This window comes from Tachypleus tridentatus, chromosome 7 (genome assembly GCF_004210375.1).
Source record: "Tachypleus tridentatus isolate NWPU-2018 chromosome 7, ASM421037v1, whole genome shotgun sequence".
Taxonomy (NCBI): domain Eukaryota; kingdom Metazoa; phylum Arthropoda; class Merostomata; order Xiphosura; family Limulidae; genus Tachypleus; species Tachypleus tridentatus.
The window spans coordinates 22,324,621-22,348,975 of record NC_134831.1 but is presented as its reverse complement, the minus strand read 5'-3'; the positions used below and the strand labels follow the sequence as shown (position 1 = coordinate 22,348,975).

At 33.5% G+C, this 24,355-nt stretch overlaps 1 protein-coding gene across 12 annotated transcripts in view; it reads right to left on the bottom strand.

Moving 5' to 3' along the window:
* Positions 1-16,244, bottom strand: part of LOC143255285 (uncharacterized) — a 69,050-nt gene extending 52,806 nt beyond the window's left edge. For 3 of the 12 annotated variants that reach the window (XM_076510712.1, XM_076510711.1, XM_076510720.1), the window contains exons 1-3: positions 15,984-16,242; positions 5,377-5,523; positions 4,670-4,814 (exon numbers count right to left, since the gene is read on the bottom strand). The gene's annotated coding sequence lies outside the window, so the exon portion shown is untranslated. The other 9 variants (XM_076510723.1, XM_076510725.1, XM_076510714.1 and 6 more) reach the window with 8 other exon arrangements.
* Positions 16,245-24,355: the final 8,111 nt, after the last annotated feature.

Genomic DNA, 24,355 nt, shown 5'->3' with positions numbered 1-24,355 from the left:
ATACCTATAATTATCACATATGTCTAAAATATAGACAGTAATGTTAGCCAAAATACATTTTAAAAATTAAGAAAACAAGGGTACGTTAGTTTCGCCTAAATAATTGACTGCAAAGTCTTGACAGTTCTAAATGATTTTTTGCATGTAATAGTTACATAGAATAATTTATTAAAAACGTTACTCCAGCCGTAAGAGTTTAGGTTATGCTTAAAACAGATAAATCAAGTAGTAGAAAATATAAAAATGGTACGAATTTGAAGTTTCACACATTTTAAATTAACTATCTCTTTCGTACACAGCAGATACAATCGCATATACACAATCATATTAGTTACGTTACTGTTATTTAATTTAGGGGCGTGGCCTATAAGTTAATAGACAGACACTGAATTTGAGGATTTCCCTGTTCGTGACCCGTTGTGGTAAAACATGCTCCGCACACTGTTGTCGTGATTACGGTTTAAGGACGATGGTCAAATCACATTGTTTGATTAGATACATGTAGCTCGAGAGTTGGTGGTTGCGCTGTCGACTAGCTGCTCCCTTCTAATAAGTTTAAAACTGAGACAACGACGTAAAGATAGCCTTTGTTTAGCTTTTATTAACAAGTCATCCACACATATCATTACAACAGAATTTTTAACTTAAATAAATACAAGGTTGTACCTATTGTTCTATTACGTAACAAAATGGTTTAATTTACATGCGGGTCAGAGTTCTTATGATACCATCAAATACAAATGCAACCATTATGTAAAAAGTTATCAGATTTGTACGAGAAAAAAATATAATCTATCTTTCGAGCTAACAAATACCAATAATGATGCAAAGAATATTTTATCATAATCACTCCGTTACTGTAAATTCGTAACTGGTTAGCCGTCCCTAATTTAGTAGTGTAAGACTAGATGGAAGGAAGGTAGTTATCACCACTCGCCACAAACTCTTGGGCTACTCTTTTACGAACGCATAGTGGGATTGACCTTAACATTATAGCATCCCCACAGCCAAAAGGGCGAGCACGTTTCGTGTGACGGAGATTCGAACCTGCAACCCTCAGGTTACGAGTCGAGTACCTTAACCACCCAGTCATGCCGGCCCTACCTTAAAGGATAACTACTAGATCAAACTCGCCCGGCATGGCCAGGTGGGTTAAAGTACTCGACTTGTAATCTGAGGGTCGCGGGTTCGAATCCCCATCGCATCAAACATGCTCGCCCTTTCAGTCATGAGGGCGTTATAATGTGACGGTCAATCCCACTATTCGTTGGTAAAAGAGTAGGTCAAGAGTTGGCGGTGGATGGTGATGACTAGCTGTCTTCCCACTAGTCTTACACTGCTAAATTAGGGACGGCTAGCGCACATAGCCCTTGAGTAGCTTTGCGCAAAATTAAAAAAACAAACAGAAAGTTGAAACTAAAATAATATAATTATATAAGTATCCGAAAAATGTCCGTTGCCAAAACGCATGCTAGTCTCTGGAATTAAAGTTACAAAACTTAAAAAAAAACAAAATAAAAACGGAATAACTGACTACCGTATAATGTATAACATGAGAGAAACAGAAACAAACAAAAAGTAAACTTGCCACATAACGTTTTATACCGGCAAACCATTCAATTCAGGAAGACCCCAATTAAAGGAACCATACCTGGGAGAAGACAGATAAAGTGGAAAGCCTCAATAACACAAGCCCACCTAGTTTCGCCTGGGTGGTTTTCTTTTACAGGAAGTGCATCCTGTCTACATTTTTACAGATACTTCAGTGTCGTTAGTTCTGAAGGCTAAGTTTGTTTTAAGTGGATTAAAATACCTATGTTATGTCCTGAATCCAAACACTGTACTAACATCTGCACGTAAAATTATCACATTACAACATTTGAGAGTTGTTTTAAAATTACTTCACTAAAACACCACTTAGTAAACGAGCAATAACGCGTAAGTTGTCTATTTTTGTGAAAGACTTACGAGATTGTTCATATACACACACACACACACACACATAGAATGGCTTCGGTAGACCTTCCTCTAACATGGCACACACGTAATTTTTGACAAATACCTGCCAGACCTCAATAAAAGTTTTATGGAAAAGTAAGACGAGTGAGAAGTACAGCGTCACAACAATACATACTCAACAGACACATTCCATCAAAGAGGTCTTCATGAAAAGTAACCAAAATGAAAGCCAACTGATCGATATGTTGTGCAACATAGACCGCTTCTCCTCAAAAATGCATGTTAGCTTGTACTCTCAAGACGGCTGCTGTGGATATTAGTACTTTAATTAAAATAAAGTAGAGACCAACGTTTCAACCTTTTTAAGTCACCTTCAGGTTAACCTGAATTCAAGTGCTAATACCCATACCAGCCGTCTTGAGAATACATTTTTACTTTAAGTGGGTTTCTCGCCATTACGAAATGCACGTAAGGTCACGAGGAGTCTATAGAGACATCATCACTTACATGACCAGGTCACAGATGATACAAAAAATCCCTTGAACTCCTAGCATTCTTTGTTTGGAAGCAAAGAATTTCCACACGTTTCCATGAAAAAACGTAATGGAAAAAGTCATGAACGTCGATGCTACAGTTCAAAAACTGGGAGACCATTTCTAGGATCTTCTACCTCATCATGTCCCCATGGGATGTGTCACAGTATCCTACCCGTGAGGCGATGGCCTCAGCTGCCAATTTGATTCTTAATTTCCATCTTGATCAGGAGATCTATTAGGACGATGATGTGGTGGAAGCTGATACAGACTTAGTGCTGCTTCTGTAAGAGAATATTAGATATACTCCTCCCTGTGATACAAAAGCTACAGCAAGAAAAATGAATCCCAAAATCAGAAACTTACACCTCACCAAGAACGAAATGTTTTTACACTATGGTGGTTCGCAGTAGATCAGAAGAACGCACCTGATGAGAGCACAGAACAACTGAGTTGAAAATGTAACGAAAACAATGCACTCAAGCCAATGTATGGATTCACTGCAGTTGCTCCAGTCGCAAGTTGTTTCATGTACCTATAAAACGTGAGACTCCCTCTGTAATCAACCGATGTAGTTGTCGAGCAGCAGACTGTGCTATCCATCTCACTGCGAGTGTGAAGGTAAATATAACTGTCTTAATGATAAAAAAATTTACAATGCTAGTTGATTCCAATAATGAATGGACATTCAGCATAACAGTGTCAGTTCTTATAACGGGACCCGGCACGGTCAGGTGTATTCAAGGAGCTCGATTCGCAATTTGAGGGTCACGGGATCGAATCCCCGTCACACCAAATATGTTCGCCTCTTCAGCTGTAGGGACATTATAATGTTACAGTCAATCCCAATATTCGTTCGTAAAAGAGTAGTCCCAGAGTTGGCGGTGGATTGTGATGACTAGCTGCCTTCCCTCTCGTCTTATACTGCTAAATAAAGAAAAACTGTCGCAGATAGCCCTCATATAGCTTTGCTGCGAAATTCACAAAGAAACAAATATTACAACTGTGTTTAGCTTTCTTTGAAGCATTTAAGTATTATTATTATTTTGTACAACTAAATACCAAACTACTATGAAACAGTCTCTTGTAAAGTATGTTTGCATGTATATCCATTCATAAACTCGTGAGCACCTAAGTGACAGAGCACTCATTTTTCAGTAAAAAATTATAAATTCATCAAAATAAATATTTCTACGAATAGAACTAGTATATTTATTCTGTAAAATATCACTCTTAACTGAAGTCCGATTAAGTACACATTTCAGTACAAACAAATTCTGAAAACTAATATAAACAATTTTTGTTCAATTAAAAACGTGTTGAAACATTTGAGCTGGTCAATGGTCAGAATCTTAAAATGACCATCTTGAAGCGCTTATTTCAATAACAAAAACATTTTAATGCGCACTTGGATATTTTGGATATGGATAATTTTTAATTTGATGGAGCTTTGTATTGCTTTGAAACAGAGTACACTTGAAACTCAAATCACCAAGTGTCCAATTATCCTATGGATGGTGATAACATAATTACTGCACAAAAATCAGCTCTCTCTCACGTCCTCACATACACACTTTTTATCTCATCAAGACATCATTAATGTACAAAGGCTTTGAAAATATGCAAATTTATTCTTAATGAATTGAAATAGTTTGATCATTCACAGTGCTGAAGAAACCATTAAGAAAACGTATACGTTAAAAGAATTGAAACACTAACTGATTCTAGCATATAAATGTCACTATAGATAATTAGTAAACCTAAAAAGAAAACAAATCATCTTATTGTGCGTATTCCACAAATGATAACTTACCATCATTCTTTTGATACATATGATCCAATATTTCATACCTCATACTCTGTAAAATTCATCCAGAAATAATGTCACTTTTTTAAAAAAATCCTGAGCAACTGACGTCAACTGAAGACGTATATACAGACTATTTTTAAATTCAAGATAATTCACATAAAGATAAACATAATCGCAGAAATGTTATCACTATTCTACTATAACTGACCTCTATAATCTTCCAGAATGATTACTGGAAGAGTAATAACAACAACAACAAACAACAGAGTAGTTTATCACGGAACATGCACTTGAACTTCCTCATATTTAACATTAGTGTAAAAATAAATAGTATACTCGTTATACTGATACAATCTAGGCCACTTACGACTGCATGGTCTTCAGTGAATTTTGCGGGTTTTCTAAGGAACTTATTTACGTCACAATGGTGCTGGAATGGCTTGGTGGTTTTATCGGTTGACTCCCCAGCTTGCGAGTAGCATATTCCAACCCAATCACTACACATGGTCGTCCTTTTAGCCATGGAGGCGTTACAACGCAACAGTCAAATTTCACTTATTGATGTTACAATAATAGCTTTAAATAATTAATTAGCATAATAGTAATTTAATAATTTTTTTCACATAATCGTAAAAATACACGGAAAATGAAAGCCGTAAATATACTCAGTTGCTTAACTTTTAGTAACCTTAAAATATAGACACTATTATCTTTTTTTTTTCCACAACTTTTTATAAACTACTTATCCATCAAATTTCTTATGGGTTCCTGACTATGTCGGTTACAGAGTTTCTAATAACATACGTCACGCACACATTCAAATTATAAACAAACTTTCTGTCTATATTGTGATTATTCGCAGTCATTGCCGCTGGAGACCCCTATGTAATTTACAAGGGAAATAAGAGATATCACCAATTGATATTGGCAAGTATTTATCACAGAAGGTTTGGAAATTATAACAGGCACAGACATAAAGTTATTCAACATAATACAATATCTGGACCGTGCCGGTAGTACGGTATAACGAACAAGTGAAGGGACTTATTGCAAAAACAAAAATATATTTCTTACCTTTCTTGCATGTTCCAAACATTATTCTGCTGCCATATAATACACTTACTTTTTCTGCAAAGCTGTGTTTTAACTGATATAAAACTAAGTGCACGTGCCACGATTCGTAAGCAGTATTTCCACACGAGGAGACAGAACGTGTACAAGCTGGAAACGTCAGAACATCATGGAAAATAAAACATCATTTAATTTAGCACGTGCGTTTTCCTATTAGGATGATAAAAGTAGTTTCAACACTAACAACAGTTTTATACAGTGAACCTTGGCATTGTATTATTGAAGTAACGTTCGAAATATTATACTGGTCTAGTACAAATAGTACGTCACGACTGTCTCTCAGGTGCATGAAATGTGAAATATCCAAGTGAGAAAACAGACATAAGATGTCATGAAAACAATTATTAATCACTGAAATGCAGCTTTAAAACAAATAAATACTACGATTTTTACACATCGAAGTAAAAAAATTTTTTTTTTCAGAGAGCTGAGCATATCTTATTCTGTTAACCCTTCCTCACTCTGTTTAATATTTGTACACAATGGAGAAAGTAGTAGACTTACAAAGAAGTTTAAATTACCTTTTGGGAAATAAAATAGCATCTTACAAGTTTTGAAAAATAAGTGCTGACTCTCTCTGGTAAATGTTCCCTGACTCAAGAGAAAAGTGTAATAATATAACGCTTAATTTGAAATATAAAATATTTGTCAACACCCGTCGTTGTTTTCATATTAACAGTATTTCAAAAATATCCCTGATATATGTGTGCATTTTGTAATTTTGTGTGCAAAGTTACTTGGATATTCATCTTGTTTGTTTGTTTTGAATTTCGCAAAGCTACTCATGGGCTGTGTGCACTAGCCGTCCCTAATTTAGCAGACTAGAAGGAAAACAGCTAGTCATCACCACCCACCATCAACTGTTTAGCTACTCTTTTTACCGAGGAACAGCGGGATTGACCGTCACATTATAACACCTCCACGGCTGAAAGGGCAAGCATGTTTGGTATGGCGGAGCTTGGAACTTGGTGTGGCTAGGTGGTTAGCGCGCTTGACTCGAAATCTGCTGGTCGCAAGTTCCAAGCTCCGCCACACCAAATATGCTCGCCTTTTTGGCCGTGGGGACGTTATAGTGTGACGGTCAATTCCATTATGTGTTCGTAAAAGAGTAGCCCATAAGTTGGCGGTGGGTGGTGATGACTAGCTGCCTTCCCTCTAGTCTTACACTGCTAAATTGGGGACGGCTAGCGCAGATAGCCCTCATGTAGCTTTGTGCGAAATTCAAAACAAACCAAACCAAAGGCTCGCTTCTAAGAGAGTTAGATATTTTCTTTGCTGATTTCTATAGAGTAAAAGACATGTTATACAAATCAATTGAATTTTAAGCTAGTACTCCTTTTTTACGTGTAAAGCCACTATTGATTTTGTATTTTATTCTCTGCAATGTTAATATCAACATGTGATGGTTTGATAGTATACCAATTGATGCTGAAGAAACTTTCATGTTTAAATAAATGAAGAAAAGTTTGAATCAATCAAGAGTTTGAAGGGTTAATTATCAAGACGATTACGATTACAAAATTTTAAACACTGGTAAAATACATATACTAGTTTAGAATAGATCAATATATAGTATTGAAGGGACCTATGTTTTATGTAGGCGATGTGAAGTTATTTATAAACTTAAATGCAATATGTATATATATATATACACTGCTGGCCAAAATCTTAAAGCAAATTAACATAAAGAAAAAATATGCATTTTGCGTTGTTAGACTCAACCACTTATTTGAATGGAGCTTCGAAAGATGAAAATAAGAAAAGGGAAAATAAAAATAATTTTTTTTTTAGCATTTAATAAGGAAAATGTGAACACCATGAAATTAGCCTAAATACTAGCTGGTCAAAAGTTTAAGACCATACTGAAACGAAGCGTTAATCGGCAAACACGCAACGAAATTTAGTCATTTGTGTTCAAACATTAGCGTTGTCAACATCTCCCAGAGTTTGAAGATAGCAGAATTGTTGAGGTGCAAAAGCAAGGTCTCTGTCAACGCGCCATCGCTGGTGAGATTGGACGAAATAAAAGTGCTGTTGCAAATTTTTTAAAAGACCCTGAAGGTTACGGAACGAGATTTTCAACTGGTCGGTCCAAGAAAATTTTGCCGGCGTTGAGCAGGAGAATTCGACGGGTTGTCCGGCAAGATACAAGCCGATCGTCCAACCAAATTAAGGCTCTTACGGACGTAGAATGCAGCTCAAGAACAATGAGACAGCATCTACGAGGAAAAGGCTTTAAAAACCGTAAACGTCTTCAAAGACCACTCCTCCTTTTACGCCCCGAAACAGCTCGGTTAAACTTTTCTGAGAAGCACCAAATATGGGACGTAGAAACGTTGAACAAGATTTTGTTCTCTGATGAGAAAAAAATTAACCTGGATGGTCCAGATGGCTTCCAACGTTACTGCCACGATAAGGATATCCCACCAGAGACATTTACTACACAACACAGTGGAGGAGAATCCGTCATGATCTTGGGTGCTTTCTCCTTCCATGGAACAATGGAACTTCAGGTTATACAGAGGCGTCAAACAGCAGTTGGCTACATTGGCATGTTGGAGAGAGCATCCTTATTGACTGAACAGCCTCGCTTTTGTGGAAATGACTGGATCTTTCTGCAGAATAACGCTGCAATCCATAGTGCCCACAGAATAAAGGACTTTTTCATGGCGAATAACTTGATTATTTTGGACCATCTAGCGTGTTCAACCGAACTGAACCCCGTTAAACATGTCTGGGGATGGATGGCAAGGGAAGTCTATAGAAATGGACGTCAATTCCAAACAGTGCAATATCTTTGTGAAGTCATCTTCACCTAGAATAACATTCCAGCCTGCCTTCTTCAAACGCTTATATCGACCATGCCAAAGTGAATGTTTGAAATTATTCGCAATGACGGCCATTAAACTCACTATTGAGACCTCTTGTTGGGCATTTCATACCCTGTTTAGGACTTCTTTTTGGTATGGTCTTAAACATTTGACCAGCTAGTATTTAGGCTAATTTCATAGTGTTCACATTTTCCCTATTAAATGCTAAAAAGTTTTTTACTTTTATTTTCCCTTTTCTTATTTTCATCTTTTCTAATGCAATCATAGAGCCCTTCTAAGTTTTCCTTTCATTCTGATGTTTGAATGTGTTAATTTTCGATAGTTCGTATGTTCACATAAATTACACTCGTATCCTTCTATGTAAATTATTGTATACTTTAATTTCCAAACAGGATCATTAACTCGACATTTTTTTATACAGTTTTAATTTAAAAAAATAAACGTATTAGCAGGCTTTCAATAACATGTACATCTTACTATAATAGACGTAGCGTGAATATATTATCTATGTATGTAGGTAGCCGATGAAATAAATATAATGTCGCGTAATATGCTGAATGGTACCAAAAATAAAAATTCATAACATAGTTCACATTCAAGTATTTAACATTCAGACTATTAGAAAAATAACTGTAGTATGTTCAAAAACCATTTCTTTATAATAGAAGACAATTTTAAATAAAAGCGGTCTCCTCACAATATAAACACGAGTTTCGCGAGTTTGATTATATCTTTATTGATGTAATTTGAAATTATAATTTTGAAGATATTGAGTTGTTAGAGAAACTATTATTTTTTTCAAAAATTTGTTCCACTTTATACATATAAAAACAGTTTATATCACTACAATCCAGACACTTTTCCCATGCAGTAATTATAAGAAAAATCCTCTTTTTTTTTTTAAGAAAATGTTCACTTTTTGCTAAATACTTTAAGTGTGGGATGAATACTACGATGAGTAATTACTAGCATAAACAGACGTTAATTAGGGAGGCGTTCCTGCTATTTCTTGTGATCGTATCGTTCGGGAGTGTTTTTTGTTCTTGCTTTAAAACAGTTAATATATTATATACATTTACTGAAGATAACAGCGTTTTGAGTTTCTTATGCACAACCAAAATAATAATAATAATACAGACACGACAAAAACTCTCGTGTAAATTTGTCTAGGTCGTGCAAGTGCTGTACCTCAAGCATGAAATTGAGGCCAAAAAAATAAAATTCAAATATAGTTTTTATAATTTTCCTGTCTATACTGAAAAATTAAGACTATCGTGGGATTTAAAATAATTTAGAAACAATAGACACAAATAATAAAATCGGTTATAACATATAATTCAGATAAGTAATAACATTATCATGCAGGTTTGATACAAGACGTATACTTTTGTTTGTTTGTTTGGGAATTTCGCACAAAGCTACTCGAGGGCTATCTGTGCTAGCCGTCCCTAATTTAGCAGTGTAAGACTAGAGGGAAGGCAGCTAGTCATCACCACCCACCGCCAACTCTTGGGCTACTGAAAGTGGGATTGACCGTCACATTATACACCCCCACGGCTGGGAGGGCGAGCATGTTTAGCGCGACGCGGGCGCGAACCCGCGACCCTCGGATTACGAGTCGCACGCCTTACGCGCTAGGCCATGCCGGGCCAAAGACGTATACAAATATGTTTTCAGGCTTAACTCGAAACATTATGCGATTTCATCATAAGAACAGTTTCGTCATGCAGGTTTTATACAAGACATAAAATGTATTTTTAGGCTTAACTAGAGAAATTATGTCATTTCATCACAGGAGCAGTTTCGTAAACTTGCAACTTCCGTGTAACTAATTTTATATGATTTGATTGGTACCCTGAAGCTTACTGCGTGACGAACACAAACCTTGACATTGAGAATGGAACTAGAAATACAAAATGAAATTTACCAGTAATGTTGAAAGATAACAATTAAAAGTTTCGACTTCCTTTAAACCAAACTAGCTTGTCACCTGTTGCCCAGTTTATCCCCATGTTATCAGTTCATAGCGTAAAAATAATTCCGTTATCTCGTAAAAGTAACACGGGTAATTAAATATATATAACGAGAAACAAGCAATAAATATAATTCTGTAAGACGTCACTTTCATATTGCGTGTTGCATATGTTGTTCCCGTCAAAGTCTTTGTCTTTTGAATCAGGCTATCAACATAAAAACCATTCAAACAAAGCAATGCCGTCCATATGGACTACCGCTATCTATAAACAAAAAACTATAAATCGTTTTGTGGCAACAAACAGTTCAATAAGTAACTTAATGCATCGTTGTGTACATATACGTAAATAAAGAAGGAAAAGAAAATTCAAAAGTAACGCATGAAAATGTTAACTGTAAAAGAGTAGATTGTCCCTCAAAGACATGCAACCCTACGTTTTGTAAACCCTATCCGAAGACACTTGTATAAAACTCTGGACGTGTACTCACTCTACTTCTTTAAGTAGGTACTGTTCGAGAAATTTCAGTGAATTAGTATTTTCGGATTTCATTGCTGTTGATCGTCGTTGATGCGATAGGTAAGCTTACAATACAAAAACTGGCCAAATATTTATTTCTGTAGAATTCATAACAAATATAAGATGTGAAACTTAAGGGTATTTCGAAAATAATTTTTAAGGATCAAGGACCCTTTCAGATACATTTTCCGGGGACAATATTCATCACCCAAAGACTAACTCCGGAAATAAGTGACGTATGATTACTCTGATATACATTCTTAAAACTTCTTACTAACACTAATAGCTTAGCCATAAGTCTTAAGGTTTATAATGTTAAAAAGAGGGTTTCGGCATGCATATTGGACGCAGCACAGTTAGCCTGTCGTTTAGCTTTTTCACTTGATCAAATAAAACCCTCTGCAATAATATAGACACTAACTATTCCGTTCTAGTTTCTGACCAACAAAAATATATATTGTCTTCGGCATAAGTTAGTAAAATTTATATGCAAAAATATTCAATTTATATTTTCTTATACTCTGCGAACGTCTTAGAGATTATATAATTAGGTAAAACACAATGGTTATTAAATATCAGCCAATGTCAAATGTTTTTGATAAAACAGATATAATACAATAAAGAAATAGTTGTTAGAATACAAGTTTCTGGAATACAGAGATCTCCAGAACTCTATATTCAGGATATAAATAACACTAGAGTGGTAACAAGTATCATCCTGTTGTAACACATTAACCAATCCATGATATCAGTACACTGGAAAGTAGTATCCCACTGCAGCTGCTGCGAACCTCTGATTTATTACGTTACGCACGCTACATATTATGATTTCAAATAACCGGAAATTGGAATTTGAACTTAAAAGTTAACTGAATGTCAATAGGTATCAAATTTATGATATGTGCTAACAAGATTGATGCACACAATTTTCTTTCTTAACACAAGTATGTTTTAATATACAAACAACAATACAATTTATAATAACGGTTATTACACATGATAATTTATACACAAACATTTTAAACTTAATACAATTTATAATAACGGTTATTAGACATGATAATTTATACACAAAAATTTTAAACTTAATACAATTTATAATAACGATTATTACACATGATAATTTATACACAAAAATTTTAAACTTTATACAATTTATAATAACGGTTATTACACATGATAATTTATACACAAAAATTTTAAACTTACTAATAATATTACTCTATCCGGTCTATAACTGAATACTTTTTCGACGGTTTACGAGGCGCAAATTACTTTCATGTCTACACACAGATACACTTAACAGAAATGATAGCAAGCTGTAATCTTCATGCATTAGTTTATGTTTGTTTTTTCGACGAAAATATTTTATGTTCTCGTAGAAAATATCTAATGTCCGAAGTTAAATCACTGAAGTTTGTAATGATCAAATCTATAAACTTTTCTGGTCAAATATCTGTAGTTTTCCGATTAATAAGCGTTTGTCACAATTGTAACTTCTGGAGCTTACAGTATACTGACTGTAGCAGACCAATGCTATTAAACTGTCTCTTTGTGCGTTGATTTATAAACTTTAAGACGAGAGGCTCTAGAAAGTTCAACTGGCAACAATACTGGCAATCAATACACACCTGGTACATTGTTGATTCTTATGCTCGAGAATCTTCTACAAATTTAGACAATAGGCGAGAGTTTCGTAATACACATATGCATTTCTAAATATATATTAAATTAAAACAAACACAGATAGTAAAATAAATACATAATAGTAAATCCGTTACAACAATAATGGAAAGTATCCTATTGTAACACATAAACCATATACAGGATATGTGTGTGTTTGTGTGTTTTCTTTTAGCAAAGCCACAAAGGCTATCTGCTCAGCCCACCGAGGGGAATCGAACCTCTGATTTTAGCGTTGTAATACAGGATATCAGTACACTGGAATGTAAAGCACCATCCACTGCAAAACATTAACCACTTACACGATGTTTGTACATTAAAATTGAAATTATAATCTCAGGCATAACTATTTTCGAAAACGATTAATATATTTGCACCCCGACAAATAATAACATACTCAAACAAACGATATTGATGTTCAATATACATTCATAAAACAGTTTGTTTAATGTAATCATTGCTCAATATTATGTATATGCTTTCATACTATATTAAAGGCTTACGTCATTATATTTCATTCTTTGTACACTCTAGAACAATAGGGTACTAGACATTGTGAAAACTTCTATAAAGCTCGCAACTCTTCTCGGCGGTACTCTACGATATATTCGTTTCCTAAACCAGAAACGTTATAATAACTGATCAGAATAAAACACTTCAAAACGAATAATTTTAACCAAGTTAATCTTATTTTAAACTTCTTAAATATTCTAATAACTTCGTTATTATAATAGCTGTAACTGAAACAAGACATTTTTTGGCTAAACAAGTGTCTAATAAAAGTTTTCATACTTCTCTTATGCAAAAATATTTGTTTTAAGTAACTTTAAATTACTTTATGACAAACATGCAATTATATAATCAAATACGTTAACATCTAATCGGAAGTTGTTCTGTAAGAGCTTACCTGATACGCCACTACAAATTCTAAGAAACCGTTAAGTGAAATCAAAGAAAAATATAACTAGACACCCCAATTCGTTTTGCTCATAAGTTCGCTGTTTCGTTTAATAAAATATAATGTCTGTTTCTGAGTCATGTTTATTAATTATTCCTTTATAAAATGTTTCTGAGTACAATATCTTTGTCTATCAGAGTACTATAGAGTAGCGGCAATATCTTTGTTGAATGTTGTTCTACGTTCGTGTTTCTTTTCATAAGTTTCTTGTCTTCGTGCTGGTAGATAATTTTGTCTCCACAGCCTGTGACGTTCCACATTTTTTGTCGTTTAACAACAAATTTTTGTTCTGTTAATATTTTTATTTTATGTTTGACCGTTTACTATGCATTAAAAAGAAATGAAGTAACTTTTGATAGATTGTTTAAGCAGCGTATTCACGATGAAACTTTGTAGAATGGACTTCAACTGCCTGTTGTGGAGACACAAGTGTAGAGGACGGCGTTTAAAAAATGTCTTCCGCCTTCCAAAAACTGTTACTTTTCATGAAGACAGGTATTTTCTAAATAATGCTATGGCTTCAGTTTATTTAAAAACACGTTTTGTTAAATTAGACTTAGATCTATTCCTTCAAAATTATAATTGCAGTTTAGAGACGGAGTCCCAATACTTCAAGATTAAGGTAAGTATAAACTCGTATTGTTGACCTATATTATACTTCTGCAGTAAGTAATAATGTTACTTTTAATTCAGGTTATAGCCTAAAGTTAACAGACATTATTAAAATAAATTAAACAATGTATAACACTTCTAGTTTCTGCTTATGTCTATGAAAGAAAAACACAAAACAAACAAAAACCTTTAGCACGTACATCTGTTCTGAAGATAATTTATTCTACCCAAAGTGCAACGCGGATTTCGGCTTTCTTCGGGTCCACGTAAGCGCTATTCGGGCCAGACTCGATCAAAAAGTGTCAGGAACAAATAAATTATCAATTTGATTTTCTTCTTTCAACACTAACTACACATTTCTTATTTGAATTAATTATACTAGCATTCGCAACAATAAGTTAGTGATGTGTTCAACTGACTCTGAGCACAACAAAACTTCTTAAACCTAAAGGACGGACGCACTATAAATCATTATAATGGTTCGTTAAAAACTAAAAGCAAAACATTTTGTCTTCTAGACGCGTGTTAGGTTGCTTAACTAACAAAATTAAAATACAGATTATCATATTACCCGAGATACTATTATCAGTAATGACTCAGTTTATCAGTACTGCAAACATATTCTAAACATGATGGTATTTCAAAGAAGAGAATATTGTAACTAGAGTTTTATTATAGGTTATTGTTTTAACAACAAACCGATTAAGGTTTAAATAAGTTATATTACAGTATGGAAGAAATTGTAGGAAATACCTTGTAAAAATTGGTATAATATTACAGCATACAACAGTATTAAAACTGAGTATGTTATACCTTAGTCTGAAAAGAAATAAAACAAATATATTATACTAATGTAGTAGTACTAAGTGACGAACCTCTTCAACGCGCGCGAAAGATATTAGGCCTTTGAAGATGGTGACATAGAGAGGTTAGATCCAAGTATTGAATACAATGTCAAAACCCGGAGGCTTGTAGGATATGTACATAGTATTGCGACAACTGGTCCAGCGATTCGCTCGTCATAAGCCAACACACATACAGAATTTTGTATAATGGTTTAAGATATAATAATCACAAAACTGTCAGCGAATTGCATTTTACTTTGTTAAGCACAAAGCTACAGAATGAAATATCAGTGCTGTGTCTACCGCGATTATCGAATCCAAGTTTTTATGTTATAAGCGTTCATTCAAATAGTGAACCAGCGACATAGGGTCATGTATCTTATTTAGTGTGGAAGGAATTATAATACAGGCCTTATTAATTTTGTCTATCAGAGTACTATAGAGTAGCGGCAAAAATTGAACAAATTTTATCTTAGTAGGCGAAAAATTGTAACAAAGCTATAGTGTATTATTGATAGAGTAATTTTACAAAATACCACCTCTTAATGTGACAGCATGTTGTCAGAAAATTTCCACGTACTTACGTTAATGTACTATTGTGATAGCCGTTGTAACAGACATAAAGTCTAGTTTGTTACTTTTGCAACAGTTTCGACAAACATTATCTCTCTCTATATATATATATATAGTCTAGGTTCCTTCATGTGATAGTAGTTGTAGCAAATGTGTTACAAAGGTTGGTTTAGCTACTGTGTCATTATACTCACACACACACACACAAACATACATATATACATCCACTGTAACAGTCCAATTTGTTAGAATGCCAAAATTTTCTATGTACAGATTAATGTTTTATCGCGGCAGACGTTGAACAGAAATATTGAACAATGCTAGTTTTTTTTGTTTTTTTTTTTACTGTGTCAGTGGTTTCAGCAATAGCAAAATATATTAAAAGTTGATTTCCCATATTTTAAATCGTGAACTTGAATGCGCTCTGCTCGTATTCATTTTGTGTTGTGTGCGTGCCAGTATAAATGGAAGTTTGGCGACGTTAGCCGAACGTAACCTCGTAATGGTTATAAGTCCTCGCCAATTAACGTTTACCAAACATAAAGAAACAACTTACCGAACTTTGAAACTGCTCTGTTAAACCATCAACTTCTCTCAATATACAAATGACGCATCTTCTTTTAAAATTCACAGCTTTTTATTCTGGTAAAGTCACGACGATGTGCTCTGCGCAGGTGAGCCATGCTATTGTACAGTAAAATCTATATTCGAACTGATACGGCACGTTTCACGCGCTAAGCAGGTGCTTTGTGAACAAGTGCAGATAGCTGGTGTGCGTGGGACTGTGTCGCTTTCGTGTTCTCACGCACGACCGCGCGCCAGACTGAGCTCGCGTTGAGAGGTTCCGGGCGTGGCCAGTCTATGCAGCGTGGGAATGAGAAAGGTGCAGCAGTGTCTTCAATACTAGCCATGAAATGATAACAGATAGTTTAATGTGTAAGTTAGTTTGTAATACTAATAACTTTTGTTGCTTCTCGTATCTTTCCTTGCCTGATGGATAATTTTCGTAACTTTAAATGAAGTATATACTTGCTAATTAGTGCTACTTTCAAATATGCTATGTTTCTTTAAAGATTTACTGGTTCTAAGTATGAATTTAACATATACCAAAATTGCAAATAGTGAACATTCTTAACTAGCTGTTAGGTTGTATTGTATTAAAAAAACAACTATATTTTTCTTTTTTTTTCTCAAGGAGAGAGATATGATTTTGCGGAAATTTAACAATTGGCAACTATGAATGTGAGAGTGCTTCGAATCTTTGCGTATTAAGTAAACAAAATGTTTACAGATTTTTGTGGACTGAACTGTGAGGGCTCTGTCATAACGTGCGTGATTAGTTTAAGGTTTTGCTAGCATTTTCCCATCATGCCTCAGTTTATCTATGTCGGCCAAAGGGCAACCACATGCCAACGCTTGGTAAGCACGCTGTCCGCGCGCAAGGCTATAGCATGGTGTTCCCACGGTTCTTACACGAGCCAGGGCTCTTTGCCAAGCACGCTATGCACGTGGAGCACGAGATTAACCTTGAACTGTTTTAGTGGCGCATGCCGTATGTATTGCAGAACTCACTGAAAATTTTTAGATGCAGTATAAAACAGCATATATTGTGGAGGTCATTAAAAACTTTAACTGTGTATTAAAAGATGCATCATTTATACGGTATTTGTTGAGGAGAACTGTTAAAACTTTTGTTATACTCACTGCCTGTTAAAAGACGCGGCATTTATCCGTTATTTGTTTCGGAGGATAATTCAAACTTTAGCCGTTGACATATTGCGTTTTAAAGTATATGACAATAAAATATTTGTAGTGGAGGTAGGTTAAGACTTTAGCTATTAATATAAACACTGCGTGTTAAAAGATGTAACATTTATACTGTATTTGTTGTGGAGATAAGTGAAAGCTTTAGCCGTTATCATTTTTATTCCTTGCATGTTAAAAAAATGCAAAAATTTTCGGCATGTATTGCGGAGCTACATTAAAACATTAGCTGCTTACATGTTTATTTACTGCATGGAGATGTAATATTATCTAGTTTAATACTAGTTTTTGTTTTCTAACAAATATAAATAACTATATTAAGGTAAATATACCTGCACATATAGTTTACATTTCATACTGTAAAATATTTTAAGGTTTTCATCTTGTATTGTATGTATTATTTATGGGCTGTAATTTGTATTGTATATTACCGTTATGGTTTATATCTCGTACTGTATGTGGTCTTTATGGTTTACACCTAGTATTTGTATATGACCTTTACGGCTTACTGTATTCTTTCGAGAGATGAAACTAGTTTTGATTTAACTAGGCTTATCACAGGTATATTATACATAATGGAATAACTTAATAATTTTTGCAATTCCTGATGTTATTGGATTTATATTTTTTAATTGAATGCATCAACTGATGCATCGTTCTTTCGTAGATTTATAAAAATGCTCTAGTTACAGCCCATTCTTAAAAAAAAAACTATTATTCTGCCTCAAAATAAAATCACTAAAATTAATTAAAGAACGTCAGGGGTTACTATTCTTGGACTAGCACTCTGGCTTCCTATAAACCTTGTCAGACTCCGAGTACATGTCTTGGGAGAGTTATTTTACCCGTTTAAAAACTTAAAAGTTCACATCTCACGTAAATCTGGCTTTATGGTTTACACTGTTCTAAGATAATAGAGATTTAGTTAAATAAAACATAAGAAAGCAGCTTGAGCTCAGCATGACTGTAATGTTAAGAGTTGTTACTGAGAGAACCTGAAGAAGCGAAAAGTTCTATTTCCACTGTTATGTAATAAAGTGTTTCAAAAAATTGGGATACTTTTAAGAAAATATAGATATTTTTTGTTTTACGTGTCTTTTTATAATTTTTTAAAACTGCGGAGAAAATCTGAGAAACTTTGAAATGATTTGCAAAATTGTCGATACATCGTTTAAATTTTGTAGTGCTTGGTGGAACAGAATGCAGAGGTTTCCATCAGAATCCGGTAATTTATGTTGGACATGTAAAGTTCGTAGTGTTTGATGCACAAAGAATGGACAAGTTTCCATTAAAAACCGGCAGTGTATGCGAGACTGTTACGTATTATAATTTATTTTGAACGTGTATCCGATATATTATGTTGCCTACTTTACGTATTACTATTTCAAATAAACGGAAATATGAATTTGAATTTAGAAGTTAGTTAAATATTAATATGTATCATTTGCCGACTAGCTTGATACACACAATTTTCTCTTTTAACACAAGTATATTTTAATATACAAACAAACAAAAATATAATTGATATTAAATATTATAACTAATAGTTATTACTAATGGTAGTTTATATACAAGAGTTTTAGAAACTAACAAACAATACTGAATTTTCCGTGATGACGAGAAACCTATTTGAATTAAAAATGTAGCTTAGGACGGTTGGTAAGGGTATTAAAACTTTTACAAATATGAAGCAGAGAACAACGTTTCGACCTTCTTAGGTCATCTTTAGGTTAACAAAGGGATAAAAGTGTTAATATCCATACCAGCCGTCCTGAGATACAATACTGAGTTTTATATCGGATCTAGAACTGAATATTTTATCGACGATCCAGGTCCACCACGAGCAAGTTAATTCTGAATTGATACACACACCTGTTTCGGTTGGTCTAACGCCGCTTATAAGCTGACTTTTACCGATGAAGATATTTAATGTACTCGTAGAAATAATAACGTCCGAAATAATTTACTAAAGTTGAATGGTTTATTGGAAATCTATAAACGTTCGTGGTCAATTTCTTTAGCATTTTGATTAACAAACGTTAATCACAATTATAGCTTCCAAGCCCTTAGCACACTGACTGTAGCTAACCAATAATATTCTCTTTTCTCTTGGCGCGTTGCTTTTATACGAATCACGCGAGACTGTAGAACATTCACCAAAGTTTGCTTGGCAACAATACTGTCAATCATCAGTATTACATACACACCTAGTATATTGTTGATCCTTTCTCTCGAGAATCTTTTGCAAAGTTCGAGAACAGGTGGGACTTGCGCAATACACAGTAAAATATATACGTCACATACAAAAGAGAATACTGTACTGAAATAAACTTAGGGATTAAAACAAACCTATAATGGTAAATCCGTTACACCCCCCTCTTCAGAAAATTAAAAATTAGCATTAGATAATTTTGAACTAAAATATTACACACACACATACACTGCTGGCCAAAATCTTAAAGCCAATGAACATAAAGAAAAAATATGCATTTTGTGTTGTTTGACTCAACATGAAAACAATTATTAATCATTGAAATGCAGCTTTAAAACAAATAAATACTATGATTTTTACACATCGAAGTAATTTTTTTTTTTTTTCAGAGAGCTGAGCATATCTTATTCTGTTAACCCTTCCTCACTCTGTTTAATATTTGTACACAACGGAGAAAGTAGTAGACTTACAAAGAAGTTTAAATTACCTTTTGGGAAATAAAATAGCGTCTTATAAGTTTTGAAAAATACGCGCTGACTCTCTCTGGTAAATGTTCCCTGACTCAAGAGAAAAGTGTAATAATATAACGCTTAATTTGAAATATAAAATATTTGTCAACACCCGTCGTTGTTTTCATATTAACAGTATTTCAAAAATATCCCTGATATATGGATAGAATTTTTTATTAAAATTTTGTGTGCAAAGTTATTTGGATATTCATCTTATATGTTTGTTTGTTTTGAAAGGACTTTTTCATGGCGAATAACGTGATTCTTTCGGTCTAATTTCTTTCTCGGTTTGAATACTGATTAGCTCTTTCTGGTATTCGCTGCGGGCTTGTTCAAGCTCGATTTGTTTGAGTTTTAAATGGATTTCTAACTTATCTTTATCACTTAACTCTGATTGGCTGGTGGAGACACTAGAGTATTCCTTTAATGCTTCCTCAGACAACAAATTATCATTGACTAATATTTCAACAATACATTTTTAGTTCGTTTTCCTTATTGATTTCTTAATATATCATTCTAAAAGTTCAGCAATTTCTAGCAATTTACTTTTGTCATACTCTTCTAGTTGTTCGAGAGAGGGTGATTCAAGAAAACTTTGATAATCAAACATGACCAAATATTGTTGGCATTTATAATTATAAATTTATTTAATATTTGAATTTAAATTTAGAATGAATTTGTCTCTGATTCAGATCTCGGAAACGAGCCCTCAATTTATTATACTACATATTATAATTTATATTCAAACAAGTCTCCGATTTATTATGTTATGTTAGTTATGTATTACTATTTCAAATAACCGGAAATTTGAATTTAGAAACTAATTGGATATTAATATGTATCAAATTTATGGTATTTACCAATACATTTAATACACACAATTTTCTCTTTTGCCACAATATATTTTAATATACAAAGAAAACAATAAAAAAATACATTTCAAAATAATAGTTATTACTATTATTTACTAGTTATTGCAAATTATGGTTTATATACAAGACTTTTATAAACTAACAAACAATACTGAATTTTATATCGGATCTAGAACTGAATATTTTATCGATGATCCAGGTCCACCACGATCAAATTAATTCTGAACTGATACACACACCTGTTTCGGTTGGTCTAACGCCGCTTATAAGCTAACTTTTACCGATGAAGATATTTAATGTTCTCGTAGAAATAATAACGTCCGAAATAATTTACTAAAGTTGAATGGTTTGTTGGAAATCTATAAACGTTCGTAGTCAATTTCTGTAGCTTTTTGATTAACAAACGTTAATCACAATTATAGCTTCCAAGCCCTTAGCACACTGACTGTACCTAACCAATAATATTCTCTTTTCTCTTGGCGCGTTGCTTTTATACGAATCACGCGAGACTGTAGAACATTCACCAAAGTTTGCTTGGCAACAATACTGTCAATCATCGGTATCACGTGCACACCTTGTACATTGTTGATTCTTACACTTGAGAATTTAAAAAGAACTTGCGCAATACAGTCAGTAATACACGCTACATACAAAACAGAAAACTGTACTGAAACAAGCTTAGGTATTAAAATAAACGTATAACTGTAAATCCGTTATGGGATACGTAAAATTCACAGTTTTGGTTCACATAAAATGTATAAGTTTCCACCAATAGATATTTAGCGGCTCATACAGAAATTACCCTGTCACTATGAGTTATATGGATCTAGTAGAAAAATTACTTTGATATTTTCATTATTTTCTGTCGAATTTGCGTGTGTTTAGCTGTTGAGAAGTAACTATAATTTCTGATAAAGCTTAATGAAATAATGACCGTTAATATATATAACTGAGACTGGAATTTTATGAAATACTTATATTTTATTTCAGTTAGTAATAGTTATCAACAAGGATATAAAACATACCCGTTTAGGTGTGTCCGTTATTAAAGTGTGAAAATTATATATTTATAAACGGCTGGTATGGGTAGAGAAAGCACTAGAGTAGCGAACAACGTTTCAAATTGATTAAATTTAATCAAATGAAATGGCAGTTTTATTTAAATACAAATTTATTAGCCTAATATTAATAACCTTTCAAGTTGCTCTGGGGCCTATTAGGCCCCACTTTTCGTAGGAGTGTTAAAGAAATATTAGAATATATATAACACATATTATTTCACTGAGTTACAACTAAACTCAGCCAATTTAGGTACTTTGTAAATAATATATGACCAAAGAATTTTTGTTCGTATAAATTTTATTATTCGGTTGCTCTGAGGTCGCTTGTAGCTTATGAGCAAGAGTACAATATTGGTTTATTTTTCTGATGATAATTTATTTCTTAGTAGCTCTCTTTACATTTTCTTTTTATAAATAAAGCCATTTTTATATGATTTTGTATTAAAACATCTGACATACATTTTTTTATCATTATTCTGCTCCAAATACATCAGAACAAACAACTAGAAATGTCGATATGAACTAGTGCAGTGAAGTACTAAACTTTCCGACATAATAGTAAACAGTATTTATTCTGACATTTCATCGTAATTATGTATAAATCGCTATATATAATTTTATCTCTGAATTTTTCTACGGTAATTTATTCAATTTATGATAGCTCACTGATTCTTATCTTAAATATAATCGTATTTTGATGTGACTTTACATCGTAAAAATATGTTCTACATGTTTAATAATTATTCTTCTCTATAGATGGTAATATAAGCAGCTATAAACAACAATGTGAATTTGTATTGTCCTATACTTCAAAACGCACTAATTTTCTTAGAATTTTCCATATTATTGTAAGTTTTGTATACTAAAATATTTATTTGTTCTGGTTATTAATTTTCTATACAAATATGTTTCTGGTCTAAATTTCCCATAGAAACTGTATACGAAAGTAAGCAAAAACAACAAAAACACATACAGTTTTTATAATTACTTTTTCATGGTTACCCGTACGAACAACTATACACTTTTATAGGAGTTGGTATAAGTTAGAAACCTTATTTTCATCGTTCAAATAATATTTATCTTGAAACTTTGTGCTAACGAACTATCAGTGCAATCGTAATGAAATACGTTATTATCTGATTATCATCAAGTCTTTTGTGGAAGGTGTCATAGTAAGCTATTTACGTTTTCAAAATACGCTGTAATGTGTATGTAGGGAAACTGTATGGTTATGAAGAGTATTTTAATTTTGATACAATTATTTATATATTCATTCCTCTGACACTTCTGTCTTTTGTTAATATTTGAAGTTGTGTTCCGATGCGACTTTGCGAAGTAATTGTCAATACGTTTTTATGCTATAGATGGCAGCACAAGCAATAATAAACGTCGATATAAATTAGCAGACAGCGCGAAATTAATTTACTGAGTGTCCCCAAATACTCCAGAATTCGATTCCAAGCGATAAACACAACTGATAGTCCAATGTGGTTTAATACTAAAACCAACAAGGCCATGTATGAATAATTATTGTGTTTCAGAGAACCAATCAGAATTTGAAAAACAAATCTTAGGGAAGTGTGTTTGTGTTTTCTTACAGTAAAGCTACATCGGGCTATCTGCCGAGTCCACCGACGGGAATCGAACCCCTAACTTTAGCGTTATAAATCCGTAAACTTACCGCTATACCAGCGGGAAACGTCTTAGAGGAAAATAGAAACAATTTTTCTCTTGTATACGAGTAAGAATGATAAAAAACGTATTTCAAAGTTTTAGTAAGTGAAAGTTTTAGTTAACGATGTTTCTGTAATTTTTATAAATTTCAATAAGACTGTTTATTCAACTTTCTAGAAAAAAATGACAATCAGAAATAATTTTTTCAGTTAATGAAAATGGCTACAAATTGAAACGACACAATTTTCCCAGTTCCGTGTGCAAATATTTTATCAAATCGCTTTGGAAAAACTTCTGGATTATTTTTCCGTGTTTTTTTGTTGTTGTTTTTTCTGGGAGATTGATATAAAATTATTGGTTAAAGTTATGGGTTTACAATATGTATGTTTTTATTAGATAGATATTGACATTCGAATATAGGCATCCTTATATATTGACATCTAACAGTTTCGACTACTTGATGAAATGGTGCAATGTATTATTACACCGTTAGTTGGAGATTAGAGCCATATCGTATTGATACAACATGCAGTCGAACTTTACAAGTGTTGAGCCAATGCATTCCGATCGTGTTGACTACCGTTCGCAGGGCCATAATGTATAGTCGACATTATTACTTGCATCATATGGTTTGAAACTACCTTATGACAGTCTCCCCCCGTCGCTCCATTCACGTGGTAAGGTATGTAGTAGTCGAAAAGTTACTGTTTTAGACAATTTTGAATTATTTTACTGGGATGTTAGTTACCCTTTAAGAGTTTTTTTTTTTTTGAATTTTGCGCAAAGCTACACGAGGGCTATCTGCGCTAGCCGTTCCTAATTTAGTAGTGTAAGAC